Source organism: Monodon monoceros, unplaced genomic scaffold (genome assembly GCF_005190385.1).
Source record: "Monodon monoceros isolate NGI ecotype Baffin Bay Population unplaced genomic scaffold, NGI_Narwhal_1 Super_Scaffold_13, whole genome shotgun sequence".
In the NCBI taxonomy this organism is placed as follows: domain Eukaryota; kingdom Metazoa; phylum Chordata; class Mammalia; order Artiodactyla; family Monodontidae; genus Monodon; species Monodon monoceros.
Window position 1 is genome coordinate 3,359,189 of NW_021703769.1, and position 12,948 is coordinate 3,372,136.

Consider the following 12,948-nt stretch of genomic DNA (forward strand, 5'->3'; position numbering starts at 1 on the left):
CAAGTGGTTAGTTGAAGTGTGTTTTTCTTGTGGTCTAATTACTGTGAAACAAGGCTTTAGAAGCATGCTGATTGTCATTTCACACATAAGTCTTATCCTTCCTAAAAGGCTGTCACATTTAGGATCTTGGCTAGATAAGTAAATAAATGCATCGTATGATGGCACCTCAGCTTCAGTAGCACAGTTGTGTATGTCTTTGAGAAACCGAAATACACCCTTTTATGCCAGGTCAGTATTACATGTGAAGAAAGCTCTAGTGGGACATAAGGGATGGGACAGTTACTGTACTTCCTTAGTGCTTACTGAAGCCTGTATGTGGAATAACTAGTGTGTATCTGCCTTCCCCCCCAGCACCCCGATCGTGACTCTTACTCAATTACAAAGCTTTGAACACAGGGCAAGGAAACTAACACTTATTGTGTCCTCTCTTATTTGCTTGCCTAAAATGTTAGGTGCTGTATGTATCTGATTTCATTTAATTCTGAAAATTGCACTACCTGGTAGATAATTTCCCCATTTTCTCAGCTGAAATGAATGAAGCTCGGGGAGGTTTAAGGAGCTCACCTAGAGCCCTACAGCTGGTAAGTAGCAAAGCTAGCATTCGAACCCACGCCAAAGCCCAATCTCTCTCTGCCATGTGATGAGATGTACCCAGTAAGAGCTTGTTACATTTAATTGAAAGCCCATTCGGATTGAGTGATAAGATTTTACATCTGACATCATAATCTAAAAACCTATTTAAAAACAATTCAAATAAGGTTGAATTGTATAATAATTAATAATGAAAAGGGCTCTGACATTTTTCTTCTCTCTACTAAAAAGTGGCAAGGTGAGAAATCACTAACTTTTAATTTTTTGTGCTTGTCTGCTGTAATTATTTCTGAGTTGCTTGCACGGTTTACACCACAAGCATCCATTGCTTTTATCATTTAAACTGATACTTTAAATTGAAACATTCTAAAAAGCCTGGGAATACACTGTTGATGAGTCCCCTCAGTGCCAAGCCTAGATGGCCTCAGCGCTCTGTGCCCCAGGGGTCTGGGGTTCAGGCTAACGAGAGGGCAGGCACTCGCAGCCCCTGCTTCCAGGAAACCCTGGCAGGGGCGGGGCAGGGCGGGGACGGAACGTAAGGCGGGGCGGGGTGGAGCGCGGCTGTCAGCGGGGACAGGCCCGGAGTGGTTACGCTGCCCTCTGCTGGCCCGCAGCGTGCGCCTGTCTCAGGGCACTCTGACCATCGTGTCCCCGCGGGTTCGCCGAGTGCCCCCGTGTCACTGCGGCCCCTTCCAGCCTTCGCGGGTGGCTGCCGGGAGCCCTGGAGTCTTCTTGAGCCGCCGGCGCTTCCGGCCCTCCAGGTTCAAGTCCTGCAGGCAGAGGAGGGACACTGTCGCCTTCTCTCGCGGCGCGTCCGTGCGGGGAGAGCTTCGCGGCGCGGCCGCCGGCCGACCGGCGTTAGAGGTCGGTGTCGGGGCGCGGCCGGCCCACTTACCTGAGGCCCTGAGCCTTGCCCACCACGGCGGCCCTGGTTCCGGCCTCGGGCGGCACTTGCGCCGGCGTGAGGGGCGGGGCCTGTCAGGCCGGCGGCGCTGATTGGACGCGGCGCCGAGCGCACGCGACGCCGATTGGACTGGCACTTCCCGCCTTCCCTCGGCTGCGTGAGGCGCCGCGGCGATCGCTTAAGGGAGACGCGAAGCTGGGCGGCAGCGGCAGCGGGACTACGCGCGGAGGCCTACTCCAGCCGGCAGGTTGAGCTGGGCGCCGGAGAGGACTTCCCTGACGGCGGGGTGCGCGAGTGGAGCTGCGGCGTCGGCTGGGCCTCAGGGGGCGGGCGGGCGAGCGAGCGAGAGGGCGGCCTCCGGACGGTTGAGGCGAGCCGTTGAGGAAACGGCCGGGGCGGCGGCGCCGCCGGGGCTGAGGGCGGCCGACTCCGGGGCGTCCGATGGGCGGTGCGGGCCTCGCGCCGACGGGTCGCGGGGCGTGCGGTCGTGAGGGGCCTGCGGCGGGTGTCCAGGGCCCGGGTGGGGTTGGGGGGAGCGGGGGGAGCGCGGATCCGCTGGTCGGGGGATGACCAAGGACGCGAGCAGTGGCCGGAATCACGAAATTGAGGGCGACGCGGGTGGAGACGCGGCGGGCCGGGGCTTCCGGAGCGGGCGCGGAACCCACAGCTTAGCGTCGGAAACGATGTAACAGAGCCCAGGTGTGTGTGGGGGGCGGGGAGGGGTTAGCAGCTGGCCTCGCAGTGGCCCGTGCTCTCTGCTCTCCGGAGAGCCAAGTGCGCACACGTGTTTCCCCTCTCGCCACCGCCCTTCCTCCCCGGCCCCTGTCCCGCAGCCTTTTGCCGCGAGCGCGTTCTCCCTGGTCCCCGTTTCCGGGGGGAGCCACATGTCCTGATGTCCCCGGTCGCAGAAGGAGGATGAAAAGGGGCCGGGCGCTGGGTGTCGTGGGTGATGCCACTACAGGTGTCCTGAAGTAGCTTGTGGTAACTGTTTAGTGGTGACAGGAGAAGGTGGTGGTTCCTCCCCGGCTCGCGGGCAGCTTCCGGCGTCACAGTCCCAACTGTCGGACGTCTGCCCTGGTGGCGCAGAGGGCTTTGCTGCATTCATTCATTCAGCTTTGGGGAAAGAATGTATGCCTGTGTCAAGTTGTTGGGTGTTTTTTAAACCTTCCTCCTGCCATCCGCCTGCGCGTGCACATTCATCTTGTCCCAAGGTCTGTGTTGCCTGTAAGGAAACCAGAGCGCCAGGCCCGCTTAGTTGACCCCACCCCCCGCCCCCCAGACTCCTCTTGAAAAAGTATAATTCTGTGCTGGGTCCCTCAGGTCGTTCTGTTGTTCCTTGTGCTCGTGCATAGCGCTTCATAAAGGTATTTTTAATTGTTTACTCAGGGCGGTGGAAAGATGAGTGTGTTGCTTACGTTTCCCTCAGGACTTAGCCTTCCCTCTCAGTCGCACATGTTTGTCTTGTATCATGGATGGTACCCAGTTTGGGGCTCTGTTAGAGCCAGTACGCATTCAGCCTTGGAAGGGAGGGAGGAGTCGCTGGATTGTTTAGTTCAGTTTTTCTTACTTAAAAAAAACTCTGCCTGGGTAGACATTAATTAATTTTCCTTGCCCTTGACGGACTTCTTGCACAAAAGTAGACTAGGAACTAAGCCGTCTTGTGAGCCTTGTGGCCTCTTGGCCGTAAGTAATTCCTCTGCACTGTATGTCATATCTCAGAGTAACCTTGTAAATGACATGGCAAATTCACACTCAGGTTGCTGTAGCTGTGATGCAGCGGAGCATTCCGCCATAGGCAGGCCTGCCCCAACAGTTGCTGACCCTAGGGAAAGAGTACAAACAGAGGCCCCTGAAATATTTTAAGTGCTTAAACTTTTCAGTCGAGTTTTCAAGTGGTGCAATAAAGTCTTCAGTTTCACACAGATACCTTCATCGTAATGAAATAGAAAAGTTTGTGTGACGCTATTATTTTTATGACCGAGTGTTGGCAAAATATCAAAGATAATTGAACGCATTTATTATGGATATTTGATGATGGACTGCCGAATTTTGGATAAGTAATAATGACCTATATAATTCGTAAATTAGTACACATTTCATAAACTTCTTTTCATTTTAGCAAAATCAGTATAGTCAAGATTTTTACTTATTTTCTGTTGTATTGACAGTATGATTTAAGGATTAAAACAACATGTAATTTTGTTCAAAATGTACTAATTTGAGTACTTTTACCAGAAACATGAAATAAGTGTAAAAAATTAAAAGGTATTGTTTCTTTAATATTTCCTGAAATACTAAATTCTTCTTAAAATTAAGGTAGATACAAATTACTAACGAACATTAATCTAAATAAAATTGTTCTGATAACACTGAAATTATTTTTGAATAAATCTTATTAAATATTCTTATAAAATAAACTTAGTCATTCTAGTGTTTGCTTGCCATCTAACTGCAAATATGTCATGTTCATGCGGTTGTCTAGATTTACATATATACAAATTAAAGAATAATAGCAATTGCTTAGAACTACAGAATGTTTCTCAGTCACCATGTGCAATTGTTGCAAATACTGTGCACTTAGTTGCTAGTACTTCCAGAGCCACAAGTTGGAATACAAAGAGAAGCAAGAAAATGGACGTTTGGCACTATTAGGAAGCAGTTTTTCATTATGCAAGAATCAACTGTAGTTTTGCTCTGCCAGAGGAAGGATTTGACAGTTAACTAATGTCTTTTCTCTTATCTGAGCACTTAGGTTGCTCAAATTTTACCTCCTTTCTGAAGCAGAGACTAAAATGTCAGTATCAGCACAACCTGCAATCTTCTCTGCATTGTTTCAGCCTACCCTCCCCCCCAACCCCCGCCCGCCCCGCCCTGAGTCCCTTAAACATTATTATTAGGGAAGATTTCTAACATACAAAATAAACAGAATAGTGTAATTAACTGCGGTCCCCTTCTTTTAAAGGCATAGGCAGAGGAAATGTTTCTCTAGGGCTTGAAGGGTGTGAGTTATGCCAGTGAATGTGTTCACGGTTATAGGACCTGCTGGGGCAATACTGAGTCCTGGATTAAGAGTGAATAGAGAGTCCTTAATGAAATTATGTATGTGTGTGTGTGAGAGAGAAGGAGATAATGATGTACAGAAAGCTCATATCTATTACTTTTTATGCTTTGTGCTTTTTATGTTTTAAATGTTTTCACATTGCAGAGTCATAGAGATATCCTCCTGTGTTTCCTTCTAATGGTTTTTAAATACTTTCATTTTACATTAGGTAGTTAATTCATCTAGTTTGCTTTGTGAATGCGGGAAATAAGGGGCTTGATGTTATATTTTTACATGGTGAGTCAGTTTTTCCAGAGCCAGTTTGCGCATTTGGGAGCATTTACTGACTAATTGACATTTACTATTTGCAAAACCTTCTTACTCATATATGAAGTTCCAATATATACTTGGGTATGCATTTGGATTCTCTTTTGGTTATTGATCCATTTGTCTATTTCCTATTTTTAATACTGTTTTCAGTAATTGCAACTTTGTAATACATTTTAATAACAAATAGGATGATTCTTCCATTTATTTTTAAATAGTACTTTTGTTTGTTATAGAACTCTAGCTTGCAGTTTTTTCTTTCAGAACTTTCTAGTTTCTTTCCTCACAGTGTTCTTGTCTGGCTTTGGTATCAGCATAAGCCTGGCTAATAAAATGAGTTTGGAAGTGTCCTTTCTCTTCTATTTTTTGAAAGAGTTTGAGGATTGGTGTTAGTAGTTCTTTAAATGTTTGGTAGAATTCACTGGGCAAACCCGTCTGGTCCTGGACCTGTCTTGTTGGGAGGTTTTTGATTACTGGTTCAATCTCCTTACTAATAATTGGTCTGTTCAGATTTTGTTTCTTCATGATTCAGTCTTGATAGGTTGTATGTTTCTCCTAGGTTTCATTTCTTCTAGGTTGCCCAATTTGTGGTCAGAAAAGATGCTTGATATGATTTCAGTCTTCTTAAATTTATTAACACTTCTTTTGTGGCCTAACATATGATCTATCCTGGAGAATATTCTATGCGTCCTTGAGAAGCATGTGTGTTCAGCTGTTCTATGAAAAGTTCTGTATAGGTCTGTTAGGTCCATCTGTTCAATGTGTAGTTTAAGTCCAATTTTAGAGCACTTTAAAGAAGTTACTATTCTAAGTCTTTTGGCTTTCATAGTTTCAGTTGGTCATCTACTAGTCTTATTGGTGCTACTTAAAAGTAACCTGTCTTTTTTACTCTCTGACAGCAGTTTGATATTTGATTTTGATCTTGATTTTCAGCAGTTTTCTGTGGTGCACCAGGGTTTGGGTGTTTTTTTCCCCCTGCTGGGGTTCATGGGGTTTTTTGAATCTATTGTTTGATGTATTTTATTGGTTTTGGGAACTTCTCAGTCATCATTTCTTAGATATTGCTTTGGTCACATTCACTATCTCCTCTCCTGGGATTATAGTTACACATATGTAGGGCTTTATAACTTATCCTCTGTGTTCTTTTTTTTTTTTTTAACGTCTTTATTGGAGTATAATTGCTCTACTATGGTGTGTTAGTTTCTGCTTCATAACAAAGTGAATCACTTATACATATACGTATGTCCCCATATCTCTTCCCTCCTGCATCTCCCTCCCTCCGACCCTCCCCATCCCACCCCTCCAGGCGGTCACAAAACACCAAGCTGATCTCCCTGTGCTAAGCGGCTGCTTCCCACTAGCTATCCATTTTCATTTGGTGGTGTATATATGTCCATGCCACTCTCTCACCCTGTCCCAACTTACCCCTCCCCGTATCCCCAAGTCCACCCTCTGGTAGGGCTGCATCTTTATTCCCGTCTCAACCCCAGGTTCCTCTGACCTTTTTTTTTCTTTTTTTCAGATTCCATATATATGTATTAGCCTATGGTATTTGTTTTTCTCTTTCTGACTTCACTCTGTATGACAGTCTCCAGGTCCATCCACCTCACTACAAATAACTCAGTTTCGTTCCTTTTGATGGCTGAGTAATATTCTATTGTGTATATGTGCCACATCTTCTTTATCCATTCATCTGTTGATGGACACTTAGGTTGCTTCCATATCCTGGTTATTGTAAATAGAGCTGCAGTGAACATTTTGGTACATGACTCTTTTTGAATTATGGTTTTCTCAAGGTATATGCCCAGTAGTGGGATTGCTGGGTCGTATGGTAGTTCTATTTTTAGTTTTTTAAAGAACCTCCATACTGTTCTCCATAGTGTCTGTATCAATTTACATTTGCACCACCAGTGCAAGAGGGTTCCCTTTTCTCCACACCCTTTCCAGAATTTATTGGGGGTTTTTTGTGTGTGTGTGGTACACGGGCCTCTCACTGTTGTGGCCTCTCCTGTCACGGAGCACAGGCTCCGGACGCGCAGGCTCAGTGGCCATGGCTCACGGGCCTAGCCGCTCCACGGCATGTGGGATCTTCCCAGAGCAGAGCACGAACCCATGTCCCCTGCATCGGCAGGGGGACTCTCAACCACTGTGCCACCAGGGAAGCCCTGTTTTTGTTTTTTTATTCAAACAGAAAGTCACAAAAATTATAATCATCCTCATCAGTTCACTCAGTCCCATGTTCCAGCATTTATTGTTTGTAGATGTTTTGATGATGGCCATTCTGACCAGTGTGAGATGATATCTCATTGTAGTTTTGATTTGCATTTCTCTAATGATTAATGATGTTGAGCATTCTTTCATGTGTTTGTTGGCAATCTGTATATCTTCTTTGGAGAAATGTCTATTTAGGTCTTCTGCCCATTTTTGGTTTGGGTTCTTTGTTTTTTTGATATTGAGCTGCATGAGTTCCTTGTATGTTTTGGAGATTAATCCTTTGTCAGTTACTTCATTTGCAAATATTTTCTCCCATTCTGAGGGTTGTCTTTTGGTCTTGTTTATGGTTTCCTTTGCTGTGCAAAAGCTTTTAAGTTTCATGAAGTCCCATTTGTTTATTTTTGTTTTTTTTTCCATTTCCCTAGGAGGTGGGTCAAAAAGGATCTTGCTGTGATGTATGTCAGAGTGTTCTGCCTATGTTTTCCTCTAAGAGTCTGATAGGTTCTGGCCTTACATTTAGGTCTTTAATCCATTTTGAGTTTATTTTTGTGTATGGTGCTAGGGAGTGTTCTAATTTCATTCTTTTACATGTAGCTGTCCAGTTTTCCCAGCACCACTTATTGAAGAGGCTGTCTTTTTTCCCTACTGTACATTCCTGCCTCCTTTATCAAAGATAAGGTGACCATATGTGTGTGGGTTTATCTCTGGGCTTTCTATCCTGTTCCATTGTTCTATCTTTCTGTTTTTGTGCCAGTACCATACTGTCTTGATTACTGTGCTTTGTAGTGTAGTCTGAAGTCAGGGAGCCTGATTCCTTCAGGCCCATTTTTCTTTTTCAAGATTGCTTTGGGTATTCGGGGTCTTTTGTGTTTCCATACAAATTGTGAAATTTTTTGTTCTAGTTCTGTGAAAAATGCCAGTGGTAGTTTGATAGGGATTGCATTGAACCTGTAGATTGCTTTGGGTAGTAGAGTCATTTTCACAATGTTGATTCTTCCAATCCAAGAACATGGTATATCTCTCCATCTATTTGTATCATCTTTAATTTCTTTCATCAGTGTCTTATCATTTTTTGCATACAGGTCTTTTGTCTCCTTAAGTAGGTTTGTTCCTAGATATTTTACTCTTTTTGTTGCAATGGTAAATGGGAGTGTTTTCTTAATTTCACTTTCAGATTTTTCATCGTACGTGTATCGGAATGCAAGAGATTTCTGTGCATTAATTTTGTATCCTGCTACTTTACCAAATTCATTGATTAGCTCTAGTAGTTTTCTGGTAGCATCTTTAGGATTCTCTATGTATAGTATCATGTCATCTGCAAACAGTGACAGCTTTACTTCTTTTCCAATTTGGATTCCTTTTATTTCTTTTTCTTCTCTGATTGCTGTGGCTAAAACTTCCAAAACTATGTTGAGTAATAGTGCTGAGAGTGGGCAACCTTGTCTTCTTCCTGATCTTAGTGGACATGGTTTCAGTTTTTCACCATTGAGGACGATGTTGACTGTGGGTTTGTCATATATGGCCTTTATTATGTTGAGGAAAGTTCCCTCAATGCCTACTTTCTGGAGGGTTTTTTATCGTAAATCAGTGTTGAAGTTTTTCAACAGCTTTCTCTGCATCTATTGAGATGATCATATGGTTTTTATTCTTCAATTTGTTAATATGGTGTATCACATTGATTGATTTGTGTATACTGAAGAATCCTTGCGTTCCTGGGATAAACCTCACTTGATCATAGTGTATGATCCTTTTAATGTACTGTTGGATTCTATTTGCTAGTATTTTGTTGAGGATTTTTGCATCTATGTTCATCAGTGATATTGTTCTGTAATTTTCTTTCTTTGTGACATCTTTGTCTGGTTTTGGTATCAGAGTGATGGTGGCCTCATAGATTGAGTTTGGGAGTGATCCTCCCTCTGCTATATTTTCGAAGAGTTTGAGAAGGATAGGTGTTAGCTCTTCTCTAAATGTTTGATAGAATTCACCTGTGAAGCCATCTGGTCCTGGGCTTTTGTTTGTTGGAAGATTTTTAATCACAGTTTCAATTTCAGTGCTTGTGATTGGTCTGTTCATATTTTCTATTCCTGGTTCAGTCTTGGCAGGTTGTGCATTTCTAAGAATTTGTCCATTTCTTCCAGGTTGTCCATTTTATTGGCATAGAGTTGCTTGTAGTAATCTCTCGTGATCCTTGGTATTTCTGCAGTGTCAGTTGTTACTTCTCCTTTTTCATTTCTGATTCTATTGATTTGAGTCTTCTCCCTTTTTTTCTTGACATGTCTGGCTAATGGTTTATCAATTTTGTTTATCTTGTCAAAGAACCAGGTTTTAGTTTTATTGATTTTTGCTATCGTTTCCTTCATTTCTTTTTCATTTATTTCTGATCTGATCTTTATGATTTCTTTCCTTCTGCTAACTTTGGGGTTTTTTTGTTCTTCTTTCTCTAACTGCTTTAGGTGTAAGGTTAGGTTGTTTATTTGAGATGTTTCTTAAGCTAGGATTGTATTGCTATAAACTTCCCTATTAGAACTGCTTCTGCTGCATCCCATAGATTTTGGGTCGTCATGTTTTCATTGTCATTTGTTTCTAGGTATTTTTTGATTTCCTCTTTGATTTCTTCAGTGATCTCTTGGTTATTAAGTAGTGTGTTGTTTAGCCTCCATGTGTTTATATTTCTTACAGATTTGTTCCTGTAATCGATATTTAGTCTCATAGCGTTGTGGTCGGAAAAGATACTTGATACGATTTCAATTTTCTTAAATTTACCAAGGCTTGATTTGTGACCCAAGATATGCTCTATCCTGGAGAATGTTCCATGAGCACTTGAGAAGAATGTGTATTCTGTTGTTTTGGGATGGAATGTCCTATAAGTATCAATTAAGTCCATCTTGTTTAATGTATCATTTAAAGCTTATGTTTCCTTATTTATTTTCATTTTGGATGATCTGTCCATTGATGAAAGTGGGGTGTTGGAAGTCCCCTACTATGATTGTGTTACTGTCGATTTCCCCTTTTATGGCTGTTAGTAATTGCCTTATGTATTGAGGTGCTCCTATGTTGGGTGCATAAATATTTACAATTGTTATATCTTCTTCTTGAATTGATCTCTCGATCTTTATGTAGGGTCCTTCTTTGTCTCTTGTAATAGTCTTTGTTTTAAAGTCTATTTTGTCTGATATGAGAATTGCTACTCCAGCTTTCTTTTTATTTCCCTTTGCGTGGAATATTTTTTTCCATCCCCTCACTTTCAGTCTGTATGTGTCCCTAGGCCTGAAGTGGGTCTCTTGTAGACAGCATATATAAGGGTCTTGTTTTTGTATCCATTCAGCCAATCTGTGTCTTTTGGTTGGAACATTTAATCAATTTACATTTAAGGTAATTATTAATATCTATGTTCCTATTACCATTTTCTCAATTATTTTGGGTTATTATTGTAGGTCTTTTCCTTCTCTTGTGTTTCCTGCCTAGGGAAGTTCCTTTAGCATTTGTTGTAAAGCTGGTTTGGTGTTGATGAATTCTCTTAGCTTTTGCTTGTCTTTAAAGGTTTTAATTTCTCCATCAAATCTGAATGAGATCCTTGCTGGGTAGAGTAATCTTGGTTGTAGGTTTTGCTCCTTCATCACTTTAAGTATGTCCTGCCACTCCCTTCTGGCTTGCAGAGTTTCTGCTGAAAGATCAGCTATTAACCTTATGAGGATTCCCTTATGTGTTGTTTTTCCCTTGCTGCTTTTAATATTTGTTCTTTGTATTTGATTTTTGATAGTTTGATTAATATGTGTCTTGGCGTGTTTCTCTTTGGATTTATCCTGTATGGGACTCTCTGCGCTTCCTGGACTTGATTAACTATTTCCTTTCCCATATTAGGGAAGTTTTCAACTATAATCTCTTCAAATATTTTCTGAGTCCCTTTCTTCTTCTCTTATGGCACCCCTATAATTCGAATGTTTGTGCATTTAATGTTGTCCCAGAGGTCTCTGAGACTGTCCTCAATTCTTTTCCTTCTTTTTTCTTTATTCTGCTCTGCAGTAGTTATTTCCACTATTTTATCTTCCAGGTCACTTATCCGTTCTTCTGCCTCAGTTATTCTGCTGTTGATCCCTTCTAGAGAATTTTTAGTTTCATTTATTGTGTTGTTCATAACTGTTTGTTTGCTCTTTAGTTCTTCTAGGTCCTTGTTAAACGTTTTTTTGTATTTTCTCCATTCTATTTCCAAGATTTTGGATCTTTACTCTCATTATTCTGAATTCTTTTTCAGGTACACTGCCTATTTCCTCTTCATTTGTTAGGTCTGGTGCGTTTTTACCTTGCTCCTTCATCTGCTGTGTGTTTCTCTGTCTTCTTATTTTGCTTAACTTACTGTGTTTGGGGTCTCCTTTTCGAAGACTGCAGGTTTGTAGTTTCCATTGTTTTTGGTGTCTGTCCCCAGTGGCTAAGGTTGGTTCAGTGGGTTGTGTAGATGGAGATACCTGGGAGATTTTTGCTGTTTGATATTATGTGGAGCTGGGAGGTCTCTTGTGGACCAGTGTCCTGAAGTTGGTTCTCCCACCTCAGAGGCACAGCACTGACGCCTGGCTGGAGCACCAAGAGCCTGTGCTCCACACGGCTCAGAATAAAAGGGAGAGGAAAAAAAAAGAAGAAGATAAAATATAATAAAATAAATAATTATTAAGAAAAAATTTTTTTAAGTAATTATTAAAAAAAAGGGACAGACAGAACCCTAGGACAAATGGTAGAAGCAAAGCTATGCAGACAAAATCACACACAGAAGCATACACATACACACTCATAAAAAGAGAAAAAGGGAGAAAAATATATATATTGTTGTTTCCAAAGTCCACTTCCTCAATTTGGGATGATTCGTTGTCTATTCATGTATTACACAGCTGCAGGGTACGTCAAGTTGATTGTGGACATTTAATCTGCTGCTCCTGAGGCTGCTGAGAGAGATTTCCCTTTCTCTTCTTTGTTTGCACAGCTCCCGGGGTTCAGCTTTGGATTCGGCCCTGCCTCTGCGTGTAGGTCGCTGGAGGGCGTCTGTTTTTTGCTCAGACAGGACGGGGTTAAAGGAGCCGCTGATTTGGTGGCTCTGGCTCACTCAGGCCTGGGGGAAGGAGTTGTACGGAATGCTCAGCGAGCCTGCAGTGGCAGAGGCCGGCATGACGTTGCGCCAGCCTGTGACGCGCCGTGCGTTCTCTTGGGGAAGTTGTCCCTGGATCACGGGACCCTGGCAGTGGCGGGCTGCACAGGCTCCGGGAGGGGTGGTGTGGACAGTGACCTGTGCTCGCACACAGGCTTCTTGGTGGCGGCAGCAGCAGCCTTAGCGTCTCATGCCCATCTCTGGGTTCCGCGCTGATAGCCGCGGCTCGCGCCCGTCTCTGGAGCTCCTTTAAGCAGCGCTCTTAAATTCCCTCTCCTCGCGCACCAGGAAACAAAGAGGCAAGAAAAAGTCTCTTGCCTCTTCGGTAGCTCCAGACTTTTTCTCGGACTCCCTCCCGGCCAGCCGTGGTGCACTAACCCCCTGCAGGCTGTGTTCACGCCGCCAACCCCAGTCTTCTCCCTGCGATCCGATGGAAGCCCGAGCCTCAGCTCCCAGCCCCTGCCTGCCCCGGTGGGTGAGCAGACAAGCCTCTCGGGCTGGTGAGTGCCAGTCGGCACTGTTCCTCTGTGCGGGAATCTCTCTGCTTTGCCCTCCGCACCCCTGTTGCTGCGCTTTGCTCCGTGGCTCCAAAGCTTACCCCCTGCCCACCTCCCATCCCTGCCAGTGAAGGGGCTCCTAGTGTGTGGAAACCTTTACTCCTTCACAGCACCCTCCCACTGGTGCCGGTCCCTTGTTTTGTTTTGTTTTGTTTTGTTTTGTTTTGTTTTGTTTTGTTTT

The 12,948-nt window shown here is 43.5% G+C and overlaps 1 protein-coding gene across 1 annotated transcript in view; it reads left to right on the plus strand.

Moving 5' to 3' along the window:
• The first annotated feature begins 1,676 nt into the window (after positions 1-1,676).
• SYCP2 (synaptonemal complex protein 2) overlaps positions 1,677-12,948 on the plus strand; it is a 72,927-nt gene continuing 61,655 nt past the window's right edge. The window contains exon 1 of the mRNA XM_029221998.1: positions 1,677-1,781. The gene's annotated coding sequence lies outside the window, so the exon portion shown is untranslated. The remainder of the gene's footprint in view (positions 1,782-12,948) is intronic.